Source organism: Chinchilla lanigera, unplaced genomic scaffold (genome assembly GCF_000276665.1).
Source record: "Chinchilla lanigera isolate Chin_1 unplaced genomic scaffold, ChiLan1.0 scaffold00082, whole genome shotgun sequence".
NCBI classification, from domain to species: domain Eukaryota; kingdom Metazoa; phylum Chordata; class Mammalia; order Rodentia; family Chinchillidae; genus Chinchilla; species Chinchilla lanigera.
In genome coordinates this window covers 2,148,304-2,171,595 of record NW_004955483.1, presented here as the reverse complement: position 1 = coordinate 2,171,595, position 23,292 = coordinate 2,148,304, and the positions used below count along the sequence as shown (strand labels likewise).

General features: G+C 44.0%; 1 protein-coding gene and 1 long non-coding RNA gene across 6 annotated transcripts in view; one reads left to right on the top strand and one right to left on the bottom strand.

Annotated features, from left to right (window-relative positions):
- The window catches only part of Fam65b (family with sequence similarity 65, member B), a 208,843-nt gene that overhangs the window by 85,483 nt on the left and 100,068 nt on the right, over window positions 1-23,292 (bottom strand). The window lies entirely within an intron of this gene.
- Window positions 37-8,065, top strand: LOC106146539. The gene is made up of 3 exons (XR_001231018.1): window positions 37-963; window positions 7,447-7,491; window positions 8,031-8,065. It is a non-coding gene; the product is annotated as an uncharacterized LOC106146539 (long non-coding RNA).

The window sequence follows — 23,292 nt, the reverse complement described above, 5'->3', positions numbered from 1 at the left end:
GCCGAGGTAGCGCGCACGGAGGGGAGGCGGGGAGGCGGGAGCGGAGCCGGCTCCCCGGGGTCTCCAGCGGAGCGGCGGAAACAATGAGGGCGGCGGGAGCGAGCGAGCCAAGTTGGAGCTGGGCAGGAGTTGTGCAGCGAAGCCCCGCGGGAGAGCGGCGCGCTCTGCGCTGGCCTCTGCGAGGGTTCCTTTGGACAGAGCGCTCACAATGGGAGAGAGGGGCTTGTTCTTTAATTTTTTGTTTTGGTGAATTTCAATTATGGGTCTGCTTGCCAGACAAAAGCATCCCGTACAAAGGGCATTTGGAAAGGAAATCGTGTTATTTGACTGGGAATCTACAAGAACCCAGAGCTTCCATCCTTAGCTAGGGAATCACTCCGGCCTCAGTTTCCTGCCTTGTAAGGACACCCTGTCAAAGAAACTATGCAGAAGGTGTGAAATAGAAGTGGGCCGCAGATTACGTCCTCCCTTCCCGAACTTGAGACTCAGTCAGTTAGCAAGGGCAGTAGTATGCGTAGGGGAGCTTAGATAGGGGCCCAAAGGGACACCCTGGGAGACCGTGACAACTGGGGAACACCCACATCTCATTGTAGGGCAGGGCACACCCTCAGGCCTGGAATCCACGCAGCCAAAACCACAACTGAATCATAACTTCGTAGCCTTCCTACACACACCGCAGGGGAAGGCTCGGCTGGATGCCTACCAAGGACGCCCAGGAGCCGGCACTGGTCACCCCGTCTCTGCCCAGACCCCACGGGGTGGCCTGGGCAGCATCTGCACAACACAGTCCTTCGCTACAGCTGTTCACGGAGCCCCCCTCCCGCTGTCTTCCAGTTTACGAAAGCTTCTGACGGCACTCAGTCTTTCCATGGAGACATTCCTTCCCGAGAGAAAATGTGCGTGCCACATGCTATGACGTCCAGGTGCCGGGCAATCTTCTGTGTCCTCAGTGTTGATATTCTGGTCAGTACCCAAGTCTCCAGCCAGTTGGGCTGGCTGGGATCAATCCTGGTGCTGAGCACTGTATTTCCTAGCCATCTCTTTCTCTTCCTTCTTCTTTTCAGTACCTGGGGGTTGAATCCAGGGCTTTCACATTGAGCTACAGCTTCAGCCCTATTTGTTTATTTATTTATTTTTATTCTGAGACAGGGTTTGAGACTTAGCTTCTTGCTAAGTTGCTAAGTCGCCCAGGCTGGGCTCCAACCTGTGATATTCCTGCCTCATCCTTTCAGAGTGCTGAGATTACAGGTGTACACCACCACACCTAGCTTCACTATCTTGTTATATGCTAGGCTCCAAAGCAGGCACTTGACAAGTATTGTGTCATTTACGATTATAACCTTGCAGTAGATAGTATTATTCCTGCTTTACAGATGGGGGAATCAAGGCTCAAGAGATGTTATGTGCTGTGTTCAAGATGACAGTTCAGTCGACTTTAGATGCATATGTTAAAAACTGGCTTTGGGACCTGCAAAATGTGGGCTGTGTGACTCTACTGTTTGCTGCTCACTCTTCAGAGGACACAGCTAAGCCGTACCTGGGCTCCTGACCCTCAGAAACTGTACTAAATGGGAGTCATTTTAAACCGCGAAGTTTCTTATGTAATAGCAGATCACAACGTGTCCACAGTGCAGAGAGTAATTTTTCTATTTTATTTTATTTTATTTTGTCTTTTTGAGATAGGGTCTAGCTATGTAGTTCAGGCTGCCCTTGAGTACACTTTGTAGCTCGGGCTGGTGATCCTCCTGCCTCAGCCTCCTGAGTGCTGGGATTACAGGTATGTGTCACCATGCCTGGCCTCTTTTAAAATTTAATTTAATTTAATTTAATTTAATTTAATTTGTGTGTGTGTGTGCATGCGCACTTTGTCTTTTTGAGACAGGGTCTCACTATGCAGTTCAGGCTGAACTTGAACTCACTTTGTAGCCGAGGCTGGTCTTGAACTCACAATGATCCTCCTGCCTTAGGCTTCCAAGTGCTAAGATTACAGGTGTGTGCCCCCACATCTTTTCTTGTTTTAAAGAGAAAAAACATAACCATAAAACAGAATTTCAAAACAGGTTAGTGGGAAAGTTATGATAATGAATACATTGCTTAGTGCTGTCTTCATCATAGTTATTCAGGGTACAAGTTATGGGCATGCTGTCTTGTCTGGACAATATAAACTGTCCTGTGGCTCTGCTCCTGCCTACAGCCCTGCACAGCTCTCTGTTTGGAGCACAGTGAACCCGTCCTTGTGATGCTTATGGCTGGGATGATGAGCGGATCCTTCTCTCCTCCTCCCTCCAGCCCTTCTTATGCCCCTCCCCTCCAGGGCTGGCCAAGGGTTGCTCCACCCTTCCTCACTCAGGGCTCCCCCACTTCTCAGTGCTCTCTTCCCACCACACTTCCCCACACCTGCTCCCCGCAACACCTCCGCCTCCCCAAGGACCAGATGTGAATTGCAGTGACTTTATGTGCCTCTTGATTCTTGTCTCTTTCACTAGATGATGAGCTCTTAGGGCAGGGGCCATTTCAGTTTTTGTTTTAGTACAGACACTCACCATTTAATGACCGAGTTCAGTTCCTGGGACTAGGTGTTTGAATTGGTCTCTAAATGAGGAATAATATCATACCTACACTATAATATTCAAAACAAAGAAATGGTCAAAGGAAACTCCCACTCAATGGCGTTGCTTTTATTTGTGTAACTCTTACATGCAGTACTGCAGTGTATAACAGGACATAAGGCTACAGTGCTCTACCGTACTGCATAGTACAATCAGCAAAAATTACAGTATTTACTGTAGAAGAAGTCACTATGAGACCACACTGCTGCTGAGGATGGTAGTCTGAACAGTTGTTAACCAGGGAGGTGGTTAAACAAGGAATATCTATATATGTTTGCATCAGTTTTGGGGGACAGGGAATGGGTACATATTAATCACTTGTATTCCTTCTCCTGAACCCTCCCTTTTCCTTCCTTCTCCAGATCAGTGCAGGGACCTGTTCTGTGTTATACACCACTGTCCAGCACAGAGCAGGAGCTCCACAGCTGTGGACTGAATGAAAGATGGATTTGGCCTTTCTGTACTACCCTTTCCTCTCCTGTCGTCCTTTTATTTCCCTTGTCAACCTGGTTTATCTCCAACTGCACAGGTTATGCCTGTTTCCAAGGTGCCTCCTCTGTTCACTGGATCTGGTGTAAATACCCTGTCTGCACCTATCTTCCCAGGTCCCGGCCCCTTTCCCTGCCATCACTTGCGAATTTCATGCCAGCTTCCTTGAAAGATGCCTGATACCCACTACCTGGTAATAGGCTCTTGTGTAGAGTACCACAGTTCCTCACGGGTCCTCATTTGCCACACTGCAGAAGGAGACCTGGAGAGGAACACGGATGTGCAGGAGAGTCTGGGGTGAAACAAGCAAAGGGCTTTTGCTAGCAGGCTGGCCAGGACACATCTGGAGGCACAAGCAGGGTCTGGCTGCCACCTGGACAAAAATTGACTTTCTGTTTCCCACCTTCTTGTTCCATGTGTGATGTCAATGCCCTGCACATGTTATGCGATGGAGGGGGAGGAGGATGGAAAAGGGACAGGGAGACATGCCAGGTTCTCTATGTACATTAGCTCCCTTAAACCTGTACAATCTCTTCTCCCACTAGTGTCCCCACCAGAAAGATAAGAATACTGATGCAGCCAGGTGAGGTGGTGTGTGCCTGTAATTCCTGCACTCTGAGTACAGGCGGGGTAATGTAGCAACTTTGTTTCAAAATAAAAAATAAAGAGCAAAGGATGAAGCTCAGTGTGAAGGCCCTGCATTCCTTCCCCAGCACTGAAAAAAGAAGAATACTGATGGTCTGCAAAGCATGATCACAATCGTAAAACTAATTCAAAGTCAGGTGTGATTCCAAATGTAGTGCTGTTTTCCAAATGTAACAGGGAGGCAGGTATCTTGCTGAGGGTTGGGTACGAAGGTAGCGGGTGTGTATATGTCCTGAGGTACAGGCCAGAGGACTGCCGAGAGGTGCAGGAGGTGACTCCCGAGGTGCCGTCTTTAGTTTTTCCTGGGGCTGCCCCATCAATACCTTGCACTCAGAGTGAATCTCTGAGCAGGGAGCAGGAAGCTGTGTCACCTACCTGTGAGGGGCCTCCTTCAGGCACAGTGTGCAGAGCTAAGGGCCAGCTTCCCTGGCTGGGCTGGAAGCTCCTGGAGAGGGGAACTGTCCTGGGTGACTTTGAGCTCCCACTGTCCCTAGCACAGAGCATCCATAGAGAGCAGGTAATGGGGTGAAGAAGGATGCAGGCAGCACAGGTCCACACGACTAGAACACTGTCTTATTGGCTTGTCTGTTCCAAATCCCAGAGAAGTTAAGTGATTTGCCTAACGTTGTGTGAGCGAGGCAAGGGAACAGTCTAGAGCCTAGCTCTCTGGGTGCTTGTCCACAGGTCTCTATCCTGCCCGCCTCATCACTGCCCCTGCTGCAGTCACTGACATCTTCTTGGGTGGTTATTTCTTGTCCCCACTCCTACTCTGATGTTGCTGTTTAGTACCTTTTGGGTTGCTACCACTCCCTCAACAGGATCATGTGTCCCAAGATGGCACAGAACGTTCAGATACCTTGGCCGAGTCCTGGTACCTCATCCAGGGAAATGGTGAGGTCTGCGCTGGCCAGACATTGGCGAGAGAGAAATTGTCAGAAATCCCCTAGGATGAGACACTTGCTTTGCTCTTCCATGTCAACAGTAGGAATAAATAGTTCTTTCCAAGGAAGAAACAGTTTAACCCAAGTTGAGGTTTTCCCCTCTCTTATATATCAGTCCTAACTGAAAACATGCTGAACTATGAATGATAGCTGTTATTTCAGCAAATAATCAAGTGCAACTCAGGTACCAGGCACTGGGGTAAGGGCATCAGACCCAGGAGAAAGCACGGCAGTCACACAACCTGCCTGGTGGAGTCCGATGAGGAAGACAATTGTAAGTAAGTGAGGTATGTGTTACGGAAGCAGAGATTATTATGGGTGCTATGGGAACGGGTTATTCTTGGTACTTTAAAGGAGGGTGTATGAACTCCAACAGCACCACAAAGGGTCTCTCTACATCACTGAACTGCATCCTGTTCTCCAACCATGAGCATTCTGAAGCCAGTATTTATTTGGAGAACAGAATCAGCCAAGCTAGCCTGATTGTTCTTTCAGCCTTCAAGCAGTTCTTGTTAGCATGCAATTCATCAGAAGAAAGCAGAAAAGCATCCACAGTGCAGGCAGCGTGGTTTCCTGATTTAGAACTCTAGATACGTAATACAGAACTCAGAACACGTCAGAAGGGCTGCGCTATTATGAAGTGAGGTTGGTGCCCTAATCAGAAGACCTTCGATTTGGCTGTATCTACCAACACCATAGATACAGTGGCCCCTGTGTCTTGCATGCTGATGAATTCTGGCTTCTGCTCATGGCCTAGCTGATTAGTCCCGGAGAGTGAGGTAGGTCATACAACCAAGATGCAGTCTCTTTCCATAACTATGATGTTTAATATCCATGTGGATAGCAGATCCAAGGCCCTGATTTTGAAGTCCCTTCTCTACTCATGGGGTCTTTCTGTTACAGGCCCCTGGCCTCCTAAATGCACAGCCAAAGCATAGCTGGGAGTGCTGCTGGGGCTGACATTCTCGAGCTTCTTTTTCACACTGCAACTTTTTACTTTCCGCTTTACATCTGTTGACTTCCTCATGAGCCACTCTGACCAACCTTTCTTCTTCTCTCTTTATTTTCAGTTTTCTAATTTAGGAAGTGCATAAGAATAGCCTAAAGTAGATCTTAGGGTCATCCCTCGTCATTTTAATAAGGCTAGGATGGGTTGGCACAGTTATCTCAGAATGCGTTTCAGAAACACTGGTCTTAGTAAAGTCCAAGTCACCTCCCTCAACTCTGCGGCATGGTTCTGGAAGGTATCAGTGGTATCGGCAACGCTGATACCCACATGGGCGGGGACAGGCGAAGAGAGTCCTGCACCTAGAGATGCTTTAGTGTTGCCAATGAGAACTCAGGGTACATCTCAATCTTTGGGGACCTATATGTCCTCATTGTCCAGACAACCTGATCACCAAGCTGCCTTTGGACTCTACTGGGTGACAATTCTTGCACCTATCTTTCTTCTCAGGCCATTTCTGCTGCCTGCATATTCTCACTGAGCCTTTACCATCACTTTGACCCCTGCCTCTGATGTTTGTCCCTAAAGATCCTGGCTGACCTGGAAAGCTCTGTTCAATTCTGCCTCCTTCAATGGTCCTCCTGAAGGTCACTGCTCTCCTGTACAGATCCAATCATGTACCTGCCTTCAGTGGTACTGAATGCACTTCTGCTTCCTCCTAAGTTTATAAACTCCTGGATGTCAGGAGCTATGTGTTGGCCACACATAGCACAGTAACCTCTATATTAATGAATGTGAGGATCATCAGTAAATACTGGCTACATGAGGAAAGAGCACATACTGCCCTTGCTGGCATCTGTCACCCTGTCCCTGGAAGATAAGCATAACAAGCCTGAGTTTATGGGCACCTAAGCTGCGCCTTCAGAACATGTTTCAGCCTGAGGGCTGATGGCTGGGTCTCGCTCACTTCCCTCTGAACTGCCAGAGCAGGACCTCATTGTCCTTTGTCTGTGTCTGGCACCCATGATACAGTCCTCAAGGGAGCAAAAGTCACAGGCTGTGTTCTTACCAGAGTCATCCCATCTATTGCATAATGGGAAACTTGTTTGGCCAACACCGTTAGAATTTCAGCGTGTCCCGGGTGCCGTAGTCAGGCCTATGTACTCAGGTAAATTATCCCAGCAGTCTCCCACCCACAAGCTTCCACATCAAGTCACTGGAAGATGGAGTGGGCAGAAATAATCAGCAAAATGCTCAAAGCTTATGGGGAATAAAATATGGTCTAAAGCTAGCACACAGTCTCCTTTCTCGAAACTTGAGACTAGATTCTCCTATATTATTATTAGACTTGATATAAAGATCATTATCTGCAACAACATAATCTAGATCAATATTGCACAATATTTTTGCTCTCAAAATCTAGACCAGCCATCTTCAAACATTTTGGCCCTAAGATTATTTTACACTTTTAAGAAGTTTTGAGGGTGGTGGGAAGCCTCCCAAAAGAGGGTCTTGGGAAACCTCAGGGGTTCTCAGATTACATTTTAAGAACCAGTGATATTGATCGACAATATTTTTGGCAAAAAAATAAATTTAACAAATTCTTATAGTTCTGAATAGTGGTGGTTGGAAGTAAACTGCATACATTTAATCATTAAGTGTTACTGCATAAAGATATTAAAATGAATATGAAATAATTTAAAGTGAAGGTAGAAGGGAAGTAATTAGTATCATCTGTAAGCACAATGTTAAGTACTTGCTATTGACTTTTTAAATTGACTTTCACTTCACAATAAATCCTTTTTTTTTCTCTCAGCAGGGGAAATATAAAAGGAAGAGATGGTCCATAAGCATCTCCAAGGTGATTTGTCTGTTTTGTGTTCCCAGCAGGATGTAGCGCCTGGCTTGCAGGCTGTCATGTGTTGTCTATTCTTATCCACTCTTGATCTTTCTCTGTCCGTTTCCATGCCAGGGGTCAAGGTGGGGGCCGCATCAATGGCTGCCTCACCCTGTGACATCCAGTTGGGTCTGGCCAATGGGACCCTAACAGGAGACAGGAGTGAGTCAGGATATGAATTCCCTGGCTCTTCCCTTTGAGGTCCCTCTTTTGGGAGGCTCCCTTGAGTTGGCTGTGTTCTTTCATAAAAGATGACAGCTTCCTTCTGGCAGTCTCTTGACAAAGCTCTTTCCTGGCAATTTCTGCCAACTTCTTCCTCTCCTATCTTTCAGGACAGAGTGGACCTACCATTTCCATAGCTGGCCCACCATGCCTGTTATGGTTTAGCTCTACAACGTCCCCCAAAAGTCATATGTGTTCTGAGGTGGGTGGGAGAGGTGTGTCACTGGAGGCATTGCCTGGAATGATGTATTCTTGCTCTTTCCTTTTCTCTCTATTTTTAGGCTGCCACGAGTTGAGCAGCTTTCCTTTGCCATGCCCATCCACCATGCTGTTTCTGCCTCAGAACCAACTAACCATGGACTGAACCCTCTGTAACCATGAGCTGAATAAACCCCTCTTCTTTTAAATTGCAGGTATTTTGTCACAGCAACAGGAAAGTAGCTAACACAGTACCTCCCTCCCTCCCTCCCTCATAACTCTGCAATTTATCTGTTTGTAAAGACAACTACCTTGAATTATTTTCAGTCAGGGGCCATCAGTTTGCTGACTGTGCCCTTTCTAATATTCAATAAAAATTACCTATTGATTATTTAAGGAACTAAAGAATCTGGCCAGTCCACTTTTATGCTACTGCTTCTTGCTCCTGGCCTCTTCTGTAGGCTCCCAGAAACCCTTGCTGCCACAGTGATAGGTCTCAGGCTTTGCGTGACAAGGCTACCCAAGATGCTTTGCACCACCAGGCCAACCCAGTAGCAGGTGAGACATTTTTCATCTGTAGCCACCAAACAAACCCTGTGGGTGATACAAGTACAAGTGGCCTGGGACATGGTCCTCAAGACTAAGGCCAAATGAGTTCCTGGAATCACTGCAAGGGACTTAAAGGAAAATGTCACCAAAGTTATGTTAACAATGTGGACAAGGTAAAGGAAAAAATACGAGCTAAAGAGAGTGGATTTGGTTGCTAGCTACACATTTAACCTAGACTGATATAATGCCTTGGTTTTTTTTTTTTAATACTGTACCTGATGTGGAATAGTGAAAATAACCAGTTAGTCCTTTCCCTTGGGGCTTTTCAGGATAGGAAATGTGATTAGGGACTGAAATAATTACTATACTGATCTTTCCTGAGTAGTTTATCTGAGATCAATTAAAACTTTACTACTTAAAAAAAAGACAATTTTTTATTTTAAAAATAAAAAACAAAATTTCAAAACAAGACAATAGGAGGGTAACAATGGTTAGTATATTGTTATCTTTAAATTAGTTACTCAGAGTACAAGATATTGGCATTTAATTGTCCAAACAATACTGGCACAAACCTTTCTTTTTCAGTGAACTAAGAGAAATTAGTATAACTATCTTAACTATCGTATATATATCTATATCTATATATATATATACACACACACACACACACACAAATTTTTAAAAATTTGCTTTTATTCAGCTGTTTATATTTTTAAAATATTTCTTACTGTGGTAGCTCCTTTAGTTTAATGAGATTTTCATTTCTGTTTCCATTTTAGGCCAGGGCTGTGGTTCCTTGCAGTCCTATTTGGTTTCTTTCCCTTTTCCTGTCCCCAACTTTCCAGAGACCTTTGCAGGGGTTGGTTCCTTCCTGATTCATAAACTTGAGACCATTAACATCAGGAGGTAACTTTAGGAGGAATGGTGGACCCAGAACTCAGAACTTTGTGTTCAGAAGTTTTGATTGGTGGTTAATCTTCCCACTCATTACGGAGCTGGTTTTGGTGCATAAATTACATCTTGACCTGAGGCCTCGGAGGAGGTTAAATGAGCTGTGGCCACCACTCAGGCAGAGAGAGAGCACCAGAGTCTCCGGGCAGTTTAGCTTAGCTTAACTGAGGCTCCTACTGGCTGGGCTACAGTTTTTCTCTCACAGCGGGTGTCCCCTTCCTGCCTGCTATAAAGGCCTGGACCTCCTCTTGGAGGCCTGGGAACCATTAGGCATCCTAGCCAGCTGCAGCTCTAATGCCTTTTTCCTTCCCGAGTCACTTTCACAGCCTGCTCCTCCCCCAACTAACACACATTTTATGTAAAATCAGGATACTGGATACAAGATCCATTCCCAAGGGCCCCCACACAGTTTCACTTCGCAGAGGTGAGTGGAAATCTGATTCTCGAAGCCCAGCTTGCTTGACCGCAAAGTCTTTGGTGGTGGTGGGAGTGAGGCCCTGGCCCTGGTTCCCTTCTTCCTTTCTCTGCTCACTCACAGTGCATGTCTCTGGCAGCTTCGCCTAAGAGCTGTGACATCAGGACAGAACGCTGTCATTCTCCATAATTAGCCAGGCAAGCGGGGCTGCTGTAATATCACTACGTTGACAGCCTTCTTGCACCTAATAAATTATTCACGCCACTGAAGTGTCATTGGCCGTCACCTTCAAAATAGGTCATTCACGCCAAGGCTTTTGGAGGTGAAAATTGCACAGCGATGATAATAAGTCCCAGCGCTTTGGTTTAAGCAAATCTCCAAAGATAGTGAAGTGCTCCACGCTTCCTTGTATTAGATAGTTTGTGTTGAACCCTAACGTTTTTCTTAGACATAGTCAGAAGCAGCTATGTGCCAGCCACAGGGAAAGCCTGGAAGGAGGCTCTGTTTGAGCCCCTTCCTACCCTGACCCTGGCCCTTCTCCACAGGGCCTCAAGGGGCCACTTGAGAAAGATAAATGTGAACACCTGCTCTTGTTTGTCCCCTGCACACAGGCGATGCTAAGTCAGAAAGGACAACAGGTTCCACACAGCCATGGCACACAGGCCTCTCTGAGAAGCGCCCTCAGCCCTGGGCGCCACAGGCACGAGGAATTCCAGTTCAACAGCTGCCAGCTGGGTGTTGTGGATTTCAGATCCGAAGTCACAGACACTGGGGCCTCTTCACTCAGAATACACTTGCCCTCTTGTCGCCAGGAGATACATTATTCAACTTAAGTGCCTGGTGAATATGAATATTGCCATGTCTGTGAGAACATCCCGATGGGTTCTTTTAGTGGTTTTTTGGGATACAAAGCATTACCTTACAGGAGTAAGAACGATTTTTTCCACGGGATGAGAATAAAGAGAAGTAACTGAACTCACAGTTCGAAGGATTTGAGTTAAAAAGTGGCGCCTCCATACAACAGAGCAGAGCCCAAAGTGGACTGCTACCTCCTGGCTATTGCCCATTAAACAGATGTGCTGCTAAATCTCCTTGAGGAAGGGAGGAAAGAGTGGTAGTCTTGCAATGGCATTGCCCCCCTGCCTGACTCCTGTTAGGAGGAACCGACCCCAAACTGCCTCAGGTCTCTTCCAGCTGAGATTCTAGGAATGTACAGCCCAGGAACAGAGGGGTAAGAAGTGCAGGTGTTTGAACTTAGAGTATGTGGTGTGAAACACAGGCGGGCAGGTGCAGAGGGACAGTTGATGGGTGCATTTGCACATTCGGCATGTTTATCTGATACTGCTCCCAAGGATGCCTCACTTTCACCTTCAGACGCGCACTTCTAAGATGACTGCCGGGTTATCCCAACCCTGCCGGGTGTCTTCCCTTATCTCCCTGTCATGTTTCCAGCAGTTTGCCCTGCTCTGCTGCGCTCCTGGTCTATGGAACACTCTGTGTAAGGCCTTTTGCCCAGTTCTCACAAGCTAGTGATAAATCTATGCATAATGTTCACTTACATGCATGCTACTTTATAGTCAACATTTCAACAGCTACGTTATTTTTCTTTTTAAATTTTTTATTTTAAAGAAAATAGTACCAAAAAAAGAAGAAGAATAGCAAAAACAGCTATTTTGCATGCTCACAATGAGACTGGGGTTTCCTGAAGTCACTTAGGACTTCTGAAGATACTATTCCTTAGCAGGACTCCTGACTCCCCTCACATCAGCCTTCCACATTTAGAGAGAAAGCAACATCATCCTGCCGGATGCTGAGGTCCCTGCCATGGAGTCGTCCTTGCCTATCTTCCCCTGTACCTTCTGGGTGAGTAGCAGGCCTGGCAGCATCCCATCAATCCTCTTCTAGATGATTGCAAGCCTTCTAACTGGGCTCTGCTTTTCTTCTGCATGTCCCACTTCTATTTCTAAGGCCACATCCAGAATGACCTTTGGTACAGCCAGTTGGATGGCATCACTTGGCTCAGCGTTGGTCAATGGCTTCCTACCTCCCACAGAGCAAAAGCTCAAATCCTTACAGAGGTTTTCCAAGAGCTGGAACCCCACCTCCCCTGAACCTCTAAGACCTCATCTTCTACTGCTCTACACCTTGCCTCTCCTGTGCTGCAGCCGTGCTGGCCTCCCCATTATTTCAGGAATATTCTTTCCCAGACACACACAGGCATTTATCAGCAAAGCTTTCCCAGACTATCAGGCTCTATCCTTCTCACCTTGCACTTAATTCATCTCTACAACACTTCTCTTCTCCAACACATCACATTTCTGTATGTTTGCATGTTCGTCTCCCTCTACTACAATGCAGCGTAACTTCACAAGTGCAGGGACACTGTCATAGTCATTGCTGTATCCTAAGATCCAGAGTGGAACCGACCCTAGCACATGATGTACTTTCAATCAATATTCTTGCAATGAATGGAGAAGAAATTTTCACCTCCCTACACAATTCACAAACTGCCGGAGGGGTCTCACCATCTCCTCATGCTTCTGCTCTCTTGCAGAGCCTCAGTAGGTGCTAATCTCAAAGTATTTACACGGAAATCCTAAAAATGATTCCCAGTGAGGCAGAAGGTAGTAGATCAAGTCCCACTCATCACTCTTATGTGTGCTGTTGTGACAAAAACAAATCTCTTTAAGACTGTGTTGAGTGAACCTGGCCTGGTCAGGATGAGCTTCCCAGGACCACATAGTTTGGTTCCTTCCTGTTAGACTGCATGGCTCAAGAGGGAAATTGCTTATTGCAATTATCTAACTTTCAGGAATTGCCCAGTCCTTTCCTCATTTTTTTGGTATACCTATTCTGAATTTTTCTCCCCAAATGAATCAGTCTGTCTATCTATCTATCTATCTATCTATCTATCTATCTATCTATCTATCTATCTATCTCTTTCCACCCATCATCTATCTCTGTTTGTGGTAAAATACATGTAGCATAAGACATTACATCTTAGCCATTTTTACCTGTACAATTGAATAAATGTAGAATACATTCCCATTGCTCTGTAACCAATCAGCGGAACACTTTAATTTTGCAAAGTGGAAACTCTCTGCCTGTTAAACAACTCTGCATTCCCTCCTCCACCCAGCTCCTGGTACCCACCATCTACTTACTACTGCAATGAATTTTGATGACCATAGGCCCCTCATAAAAGTGGACTCACACAGTACTTATCTTTTATGCAGCCAACTGATTTCCACTAGCACAATGCCCAAGATCCATCTGTGTGGTATCATGTGTTGGAGTTTCATTCTTCTTTAAGTCTGGGCTCTGCTCTGTTGTATGGAGGTGCCACATTTTCCATGCACATTTCCTCCCCAGTGAGTCCTTGAACTGTGGGCACCTTTTGGTCATCATGAATAACATTGCTATGAGTATACTGTACAATTATCTTTCCAAAATTCTGCTTTCAGTTCCTTTGGGTTCCTACCCAGGAGTGGAATTTCTGGATCATACGGCAATTCATTTTTATTGTTTTGTGGAACTGCCATACTGTTTTCTATAGCAGCGGTACCATTTACATTACCACCAATTTACATTCCTACCAGTGGTGCACAAGACTTTCCTAACTCTCTTCAATAGAGAGATTTTTTTCTCCTGATGGCAAGTTATAACTGCTCAGAGATGCCTAATAGAACTAAACATTCCTCCTTCTTCTAATGCTTAGCAACCAGGAGACAAGTGGCCCCCGCTCACTGTGCATGGGTGTCTGTGGCAGTGCGTTTAGCTGTCATGTCTATTTGAAAAGGCTTCCTTGTTCACAATTAATATGCAGGCTGTGCAGGCCCATGCTGGTCTGCCTTACAGATGTGGGGCAGTAAGCAAGAGCCAGTACTGTTCTGTGATGATTAGAACTCTGCTAATCCTGTGTAATCTCCTAGTGTCAAGGTAATGTACTTCCAATTTGTGGTATCTTTGGAAGATGCTCCACGAAGCTTGGCACCCTTAGTCCTTGACGAGGTGGGAGACTTGCATGGGTGGTAAGGCCAGGAAGGCAGTATGGTCATGCCTGCCTATCACTCACTCATTACAAGTGATCCAAGATCCAAGGGCTTCAGATCTTAGAGACAGGTGAATTTAGAGTCACATGAGGGGAGGGGCCCCTTGAAACGGTTCCAATGTCCTATCTTCTTCCACCGAAGTTTGGTGGGCTGAGAGGATAGTTCCTTGGCCTTTCTGGGTTTCTCTCCTCATGAGATAACAGTGCTCTATCTTGCCCACTAATTTTTCATCATCCTTCCGAGTACATTCAGAGTAATGCTACATGATGACGTACATTCTCTTCAAGAGAGTTTCAAAATATCCACAAGAGTGACTCTTACATAGGAATTAACTATGAGAGGACCCTCCTCACAAAAATGAAAAGATGGTTTAAGAAACTCAATTACCTCAGGAGGCAAAATGCTTTGGAAACTGATGGCCTAGGCCGGTGGCCAGTAAGCTTTTTCTCTAAAGATAGTAAACATTTCAGGCTTTATGGACAAAGGGATAAAAATGAGGAAATGATGTAGCGACACATAATGAGAAAGAAAACAAAATCTCACACATTTCATTGACAAAATTCAAAATATAACAATTGAGCACTTTTCTTTCCTTTTCAGTAATAACAATCTACTAAGGAGAATGGAATTCTTTTTTGGGGGGAAGGGCTAGATTTTTGCTTAAGTTCAAGGTTACTAATGCCCATCATCTTATCAGTTGCAAATGTTCATTTATAAAAGCCTTTCTTATCTTGCAGGCTATACAAAACTAAGCAGTGGGCAGGATTTGGCCCGCAGGCTAGGACTTGTTAGCCCCGCCTAAACCAAGAGCAGTGCAGAAAGCCACCAGCTCGCTGCAGGCAGTTCCAGCGTGTGTGTCATAAACCTCTGTCTCTGGGCTCATCATCAATGTCAGGAGCATGGATGGATTTTTTCCTGTCTTGCACATTGCAATCTATGCTGTAAATGACAGGAAGTGTTGTCTACTCATACACAGAACATGCAGCTTCTGACCACTGCCAACTGTCCATCAGATGTGGGAGGATCTGTACCGATCCATCCCTGGTCATCCCTGTTACATTCAGTACCTTTTTCCACCTAACTGTGCGCTCTGGTAAGAACCCTTTTTCCAGATGCATGAGCCTCATACATGCTAGGAGCCTCACACATGCTGGAGCCTCACACATGCTAGGCAATCACTCTACTATTGGGCTGCACCTCTAGCCTTTTAAATTTTTTTGTTTTGAGACAGGGTCTTGCTAAAATGCTTGCCACGTTGCCAAGCTGGCCTTGAACTTGCAGTGCTTCTGCCTCAGCTTCCCAAGCCGCTGTGATTACAGGCATGTGGCACAGTACCTGGCTGGTCTTAAGTTTTATGAGCCATACTCAATAAATATTTGTTGATTAGTTCACAGAAAGTTGATTCTGCTCACTTGTTCACTTGCCTCATGTGCTATTATCAAGCAACTGGCTAATATTTGTCCTCCTGTACCTATATTGTGTGCCATAAATATATTTATATACATATAATACACCTATATTACACAAAATACACATGAACATATTATTGTAATTTGTCCTAGGTAGTTTTACCATGAAAAATGTGAAAACAAAATCAAAGTACCAACAGAAGGGACTTGTAAAGGCTTCTTTTAACATCCTAATATCTGTCTTAAAATACTGTATACAAAATATATATAAATATAACTTTAGACGAGAAATGTTTTCATAAATACACAAAAGTCCAGCCCTTCTCTGAATTCCTTTTTAAAAAGAATTCTGTAAAATGGTTCTAGGGAAGTAGTAACTATGATATGTTTATCACAAGTAAATATTTACCCAGGAAATAAGCCTTAAAGGTAGTGTTAAAGATATGATTCTTCCTTCTAGCATTCCCGGACAAAGCAAGGGGCCCTCTCTGTAAGAACACTATCATAGGGCGTATTGTTTTTTAACACCCAAGGCTTTTTCAAAAGAAGACGTAAGGAGACTTAAAGTTTCTTTGATTAAAGTAATAGGAGAAAGGGAAGAAACCAGGGACTTGTTCTGTGTCAAGCAATGGGGTGATTCTGAGTCCTGCTGTGGTTATGTGGTGGAGATCAGATAGCGACCTGATTTGCCATTTATGAAACACAGGCAACTCTACATTCCCAAGAAAGCACTGAAGGAAGCAGTTCCAACAATTTTAGTCAGCGTGTGTCTTTTATTAAGGCACTTCTTCTTGTTTTGACAAAGGCCAGGAGTGGAAGGGGGGAACTAGGACTTGGAAGCCTTGTACACATGAGAAACTCAGAGTTAAACAATAATTGATTTTTATGTAGCAAGCCCTTCATGATTGTCAGTTATTTAACAAATGGACTTCTTTAATATCAGTGGTTTTTTTGAAGGGGAAAACATTATCATCACCACCACCACCATTCTCACTATTATCATCACCACCATTACAGCCTCTATGATCACCATCATGACGGTCATTACCACCATTACCATTACCACCAGCATCATCACAACCACTACTACCATCACCATCACCACCACACCACCATCACCATTACAACCTTTATGATCACCAACACTGCCACCATTACCACTATAACAACCTGTGTGATCATCATCGTGACTATCAACACTACCTTTACCATTACCACCACCATCACAACCACCACTACCATCATGACCATATCACCATTACAACCTCTAAAATCATCATCACAACCGTTACAATCTCTGTGATTACCATCACCAGCACGACTACCACCATCACCACCATTACAACCTCTGTGATAATCATAACCACCATTACAATCTCTGATTACCATCACCACCACCACTACCACCATCACCACCATTACAACCTCTGTGATAATCATAACCACCATCAGCAGTAGCATCACCATCGTTATCATTAGCACCACTAACATCATTATCATCACCACCCCCATTATTATCACCATCTCCACGTGGAAGAAGGAATTGAAGCTTCTGAAGGGTAGGTAATTTACCTAAATCCTGATAAACTGAACTAAGTCTTTTCAGTTCAAATTTTTTTTTCACTTTATTGCTGTATTAGTTATTTTCTCAAGGAAAAAATACCCAACACTTAAAGTTAAAGGAGGAAAGGTTTATTTTGGCTTACAGTTTTCATCAATAGTCAGCCATCTTCAAGGCAGAGGGGCATCGCAGAGGAGAAATAATTTATGGCAGACTAGGCAAGAGGCAGCTAGCAGCAGTAAAGAGGCAAAGCAAGCCTTTCTCTATTATCCCATCCAGGCTACCAGCCTTTTGAGTGGTGCCACCCACACCCAAGGTGGACCTTTCCATTATCCACACCCAGAACTATGCTAAACCAATCAGTGGACTAATTTATTACCACATAACCTTAATCCCAGTACCACACACCCTAGATCCAGCCAGCCCCAAAAGCTCTACCTTTGAGTGCATGTGGCTTTGGGGAGACATCTAGACACAAGTCATAACAATAACACAGTGATACTTTTCCTCATTTTGGAAATCCGAATGGTTAAAAAAAACCCAAAGATTTAAAGACATTGACAGCTTCAGGCTTTCTGTGTGCAAAATTCATACTACAGCAATATGGACAAGGTGCCTGGTCCTCTTCTAGAAGCTGTTTGCAGAGTAAGTACACAATAAAAACGCCAAGTGTAGATCACTTAAATTAGCAAACTTTTTAAAGTTTAAAGAAACATTTTATTGTGCTTTATATTAAGATTTAAAAATTCATTTAAAAAATTTGGAGACATTAATAGAGTTTATATCAATGGAGATTATTAGAGGGCTGAAGCATACCATGCCCCAAAGATACCCTTGGTACCCCTCAACATAGGAACTAGAAGAAGAGTCTGTTTTCCCTAATATTTCAGTCATGTGGGTTATCTGAAGGGACTTCGGAGCAGCTTCCACAAGTTATACCTGTATATGTGACTATTTGGCATATCTGTCATTAAATACTACTCCATCAGTGGATTGTGCTATTATAAATAAAAACATCCTGCCACAGGAAATACTTTTGTATTTATTACCTCTCAGAGGTTTCTGAAGGCAAATTTATCAGTTGGTTCCATGTGCGAACTGAAAGGTAAGTTATTTTTTCTTGTTTTTAGTTCATTACTTCTAACTCTGAATGAGGAACTTAGAACAAAGTCCGGAGGGGAAAGGTCTTCCCCCATATTGTGGAGAGATGGAAATGTTCAACTCTTAGTAATCCAGAGGTGAAGGAGGAAATGCGTGCAGGGGCGACATCATAATATCACTTTGCCAAAGGCAGATAACTATGTGTTACCTTTCTCTTTATTTTACTTAGAAAAGATTATTTTCTAGAGCTAAAACTATATTATAGCAATAGATACTTTTTAAAATTAGTTTCTCTGTCAACAAAAATCTTTACAGATCTTTATACAAGCATTTTTATCCTGTTCAATTGGGAAACAAGACACATTGCCCTCCTCAAAAAGTTCCCACTGCCCTCACTTTTTTTTAATTCAGAAGAAATTTTTTTTTTTTGGTATCGGGAATTGAACTCAGGCCCTTGAGCTTGCCAGGCAGGCACTGTGCTGCTGAGCTATATCCCTGGCCTGCCTTCACTTTTATTTGGGTCTAAAATGTTTAGCTTGCATCCATCATTGTCTCCTTCAGATTGTTCTGCTGGAAGCATTCATTAATTCAAATTGAGGCATGAAAAAGCTTAAGATACACTAAGTCCACATGAAAAAGAATGAAGACAATATAAATTATTATTAATTTGCCTTCCAGAGTAAAACTGGGCATTATATGTACCTTTTCATTCCTGTTCCAAGATGGGTCAAAATCTTTTTCTTAAAAATGTCTAAACTGGGTGTGGTGGCACATGCCTGTAATCTCAACACTCTGGGAAACTGAGGCAGGAAGATCTCATGTTTAAGCCCATTCTGGGCAGCTTAGCAGTGAGACCCTGTCTCAAAATAAAAAATAAAAAAGGGCTGGAGATGTAGCTCAGGTCAAAGGCTCTGAGTTCAATCTCTAGTATGACAAAAATGAATATGAAAGCAACTGCATAGATTGTTCTTTTTTGTGTGGGGATATTCTGGATAATCAGTAAGCTGTATTCTGTCTGCACAACACAAAGTAACTTCTCAGCTGACCTCATCTGTCTATCACCAAGGATCCAAACATTCTGGTCCTTGTCACTTCCTTCCTCGCTCCCAGGTCAGAGAGATGCTGTGGAATCATCAACCCCGTCGTCCACCACGCCAGCCACACCTGAGACTCCCAGCCCCACATGTGGCACTCTTGGCTCAGCCTGCACGTGGAGGAAGCAACACCTATATTCTGGTTTCGTTTTCTTCACTGCGTTTTTGCTTAAGGCCACTCCTATTATTTTTCTCTGATTTCTTTATTTCTTCTGGTGCTTGCAAGAATCATTTTAATTTGGGCAATAAATACATTTTCCTTCTTTAAAATCTCTTCTGACATTGACTTAATTTTAAACACCTTAGTAAAACATCACAGGCTTTTGGCAAACAATCAGTCAGCAAAATTTAGCCATCCAAAAATAAATGAGAAGTTGAACAGGCTGACACTTGCTAAGCTCAACAAAACACAGGAGGCGTAGTTACGTGGATAAATCACTTCTCTTTAATAAATATGTTGACTTGAGCAAGTGAAGTGGCTTCTATCAGAGAAGGACAAGGAAGAGAAATACTAGTAATTTATTCCAGTGTTTTGGTCATAACCATGACTTATTTCTTTTTCTTTTTTTAAATTGCCATGCCTACGATGGGTATGTGAACACTTTATTTTCAAGTCAAGTCCCAGAGAAGACATGCTCCTGTGATTTCTTCAACTACTCTTAAGACTTTGCTGGTTGCTCATGAATACATTAAAATAAACATTTTAGGAGCCTTGCCTGTGAGCCCTTTTGGCACTGGTCTGATCTGAATAGGTTGCTCTGAGGTCACTGCAGACCATAAATCAGAGGGTGGCCTGGTGGCTGCAACAGCCCGCGTGGCTTTAGTGCAATGTGCTATTTTCGTTTGTGCCCCTGAAATGACACCATCTTTTTGGCACCAGCCACAGAAAGCTTCCTAGACATCTATGGGAAGGGAATGCTTCACAGTAATCCATGACCAAGGTCACATAGGCATGAATTACTGTGAGGAGGACAGTGTCTGCTCCAGACCCTGTGACAAAGTAGGGGGACAACTTCCAACTAAAGTGCATATCCAGGAATCTAGAGGAAGACTGATCCAATCATCTTAGCGATCATGAAAGCAAAGAATAACCAATTCTTTTCAATCCACAAAACTAAGGCATTTTCTTCCTGCCGCCTTTGCAATCGCATTAGTTAGGTCCAGTGAAAACCTCAGAAATATTTTGAGAAAGATTCAGCATAAATAATAATGATTGTATTTGTTTATATGATATAAAACATACCATAATCAAACAAAAAACTCCAACACTTTCTAGCCGAGACTCATACATTTCTATGGTTTGTATCCTTTTTCCATGAAGGTTGTGACTTAACCAGCCTGAGCTTTCAGAATTTATTGATTTTTGCACATAAACTTAGTATAGTTTCTCCTCTCTCTCCCCCATCTGTCTCCCTCCCTTCCTCCTTCCCTCCCTTCCCCTCTCCCTTCCTTCCTTCCTTTCATACTTCCTTCCTGCCTTCTCTTCCTTCCTTCTTTCCTCCTTTTTTATTTTTGGGAGGAGCAAATGTAGTCTGATATATAAATCAAAACATACTAGATTATAACAGATTGTATAGCTGAGTATCTATTAAAACCCTCTCTTGGTTTCGTCAATAGTCTGTATAGAAAGAAAAAAGATTAGCACCCATCTTAATTATAAGTTTTTGGTAAATATTTTGCAGTCTTTTGCTCTGAATTGAAGTCCCCACTGAAAGGGAAAGGGTGCTCAGTCACTTGGCCTGGAGAAATGTGAGAGGTTTGGCTCAAAAGTGAGTGGTGTTTGTTCCCACCATGGGCTGGTGCCTATAATGCTGCCAGCAGCCAATGGTTGAGGGGACTCCCTGTGACAGTTCAGCTCATAGGGGAGAGTCTGCCTCATTTGAGGAGAGGGAAAAGAGGAGGATGCCTTTCCCAGACACAGTCATCCAGCAGAAATACTGTGTGGGACAAGCTCTGAGGGATGCTCAAAGATCGGGCCAGAGTTTTACAGTGAGATCATAACAGACTTGTAAGTGCCCAGGGAGCAGAAAAGCCTGACAAATACTCTGCACGCATACTGTGAACTTGAGGTGTTTTATTATTCTAATCATTGCACTTGACAACAGATTACTGAGCAGTGCTGAAAACAGAAGCAGTGAGGGCTTGTGTTTCTAAGGAGAGAAGCAGTTGCAGCTTTAACTTGTGCTAAGGAGTAATTTTGGCTGCCGAAATTCTGACTGACCAGATGTGGAGAACTGTTCCACCCACACATGGATTCTGATCTGTTTTGGACAGCTGGCTAAGGCCTCCACTGTTCGTGGTTCTTCCACTGCTCTTTTGCCAATCATTGTCATCATCATTGTTGTTGTCATGGTTATTATTATCATTATTGCCCATGCATCTACTTCCACTCACATTCACCAGACTGGTTGTCAAGATCACACAGCGGTGAAAGAGATGAAAGCCCTATAATTTGATAAGTTTGAGATAACCATGGTAAATGGGCCTGTAATTCTAATAACTGGGTTTTTAATACATTGATAATCAAATCAATCATCTTCAAGGGATAGATCATGTCCACCTGACAGGAACTGTATTCTAAATGACATAATGTTGGTGTTGGTGTTTGGGAAGCAAACTTTAAGGGAAAAGAGAGAAAGAGGGGAGAGAAGTCCTGGGGTTGAGGTGTGGAGGTGGAGGACCATAGCCTCTCTCGCTGTGTGTCCCTCCCTGTTTCCTTCTGCCCCTCTCTGCAACCCTGCTGTAGAACACAACAAAGTTACAGACTGATGTGTCTTAGGCCTTAGCTCTGTGAATCTTAACATTTTCTTTAACCACAGAAAACAACAGCTGAAGCAGAGGATCTCAGAAAAGCAGTTAAAAAAATATATCACAAGCATGACTCATTTTTTTCTTCTATCTTTATGTGGTCCCATAGGTCCCCCTAGGGAACATAGTTTCCTTTATAAACATGTCCATCGCAAGGCAATATGTGGTTGCCCTAATAACAAGCTTCTGAGCCTTTTCCTTTTTTTATTGTGCAGGAAATGCACAGCACAGAGAGCTTTCTGCTATCTTGGGTGTGCTGAGTGAGGTTGAAAATAAGCATGGATTCTTCTGGGGAAAGGCACATCACTATGCAGAGAATGGTTTTTAAAAATGAGACCTCAGAGAACAAGCCAGCCTCCTAGATTTAGATGAAGAATGGTCTGGGAAGAGGTTAGATGACCTGTGCAAGTTCCTACTCTGAGGAGGACTGTGTCTGGGGCGGGGCTGGCACCAGCCCTGACAGCTTGTCCAGTGCTGTTTCCACCACAGGAAACCTCTGCAGCCATGCTTATAAGCGGATACTCTGTACATAAACCATGTCTTGAATTTACTAAGTTAATCAGACAAGTGAAAAATGTTGAATTCCCTACAAATGTCTCACTTTCCTGAACACTTACTTTGGTAAATATCATAGGAATGAGTATTTATGATTTATCATGTTTTAGGCACGACTCTAAACAGTTTTTCAATGAAGTTTGTACTCCTTTTTTATAAGTGATAAACTGAGGTACAGAGAGACTTAGTGGCCTCCGTCATGTCACAGAAGGGATTAACTGGCACAGCCCAGGCAGAAGCTACTGCCTACTCCCTTGCACTGAGGTTGCTGAAAATGACAGGATCTCACATAAATTAGCAAGCAGGAGCTATGGCCCTGAAATCTGAAGATGCACTGGACATTGGCTTTGCAAGTTTCCCTCTACAGTCTGCATGGATTAAGTTAAATGAAGTGATTGGTTTGGAAAGGGCAAAGTACATCATAGGGAAGTGCAGTGCAGATCTCATGATCTACTGTGCTGATCATCTGTACAACCCAAGAGCCAGGGCTCTGCCATTGCACTGGGGACAGAACCCAACTTAATCTATGCCTAGGCAATACAGGCAGAACCAGAACTGGGGGCTAGATTCTGACTCCCAGCTTTCCTCTGCACCATGGTTGCTCAAGTGAAATTAGTCACCCCGAGAGTCACCAGGGCTCAGCACAGAGGTGCTACAGGGTCATCCTGAAGTCTTGCTCTTCAGGACGAGGTCCTTGTAATCCAAGGTGGGAACATCTCTCTATAGGTGGAGCTGTCTAGCACCAAGGCTGGCATAAAAAAAGAAAGAAGAAGAAGAAGAAGAAGAAGAAGAAGAAGAAGAAGAAGAAGAAGAAGAAGAAGAAGAAGAAGAAGAAGAAGAAGAAGGAGAA